Below are 1,020 nucleotides of genomic sequence, written 5' to 3' on the forward strand. Positions count from 1 at the left end.
TATAAAATATGTGGACTGACCAATCTCAAGTAGACTTGACAACAAATTCAAATCTGTTTTCAGAATTTTTATCGCTTCAGTATATCAATCGGTACGTTGGACAAAAAATACGTCTAAATTCATTTGTTGCGCGTGTGTTAGACAAAGACAGGAAATCACCGCCACCAATCCCCTTAAAATATTATGCGATTGAAATAACATGCAATAGGTAAATATATATTAGTATATTACATATTAAATGATGTAACATTTAAACATTTTAAACAGTCGACTTAATTAATAATTTTTAAAAACTAATTTACCTAATACTACTATGATAGATCATATAACACATCAACTATATTAGGGTGACGCAATGTTGGATAAAACTGATCAAGGTGAATATGATGGAACCAGGGCCATATCTATGGTGGTGATGCCAGGGATTTAACCTGGGCCTAAAATTATCTCAATTACTAAGGGCCCATTTTACAATCATAGTTTAAACCTTGGTTACGCTTGAACCACTGATTTTACCGGCCGAATTCGGTGGTTTAACTGGAGTTCAACTATTATAATACGGGCCCGTAGGACGTAAACATTGTATTTATTTTCGTTAAAAATATTGTAATCATAGATATCCTGTTCCTGAATATTATCAGTTATGATGAGTTTAATGTATTGTTTAATAATTTTAAATCTAAATATTATTCTAAATTATTTTATGATTTTAGATACTCTGATGGTCTATGTATACCAGCCAGTCAAAAATGTGATTGAAAGATCAACTGTTCAGATAACAGTGATCGAGTGAATGTGATTCATGTGTTACTTGTGGAATTGATGACTTTCACGGTAATGGGTCCTATCTCCATTAGGTATTTCCCCATTAGGTACAAACACAATTAATATTAATATTTATTAATATTCATATTGTTAAATTTACAACGTAACAATTATAAAAAAAAAAATATATAATATGTACCTACTACATTATATACTTAAGTTTTTTATTTTATATAGTTTCACATTTAAGTTACC

This window comes from Acyrthosiphon pisum, chromosome X, assembly GCF_005508785.2.
Source record: "Acyrthosiphon pisum isolate AL4f chromosome X, pea_aphid_22Mar2018_4r6ur, whole genome shotgun sequence".
Taxonomy (NCBI): domain Eukaryota; kingdom Metazoa; phylum Arthropoda; class Insecta; order Hemiptera; family Aphididae; genus Acyrthosiphon; species Acyrthosiphon pisum.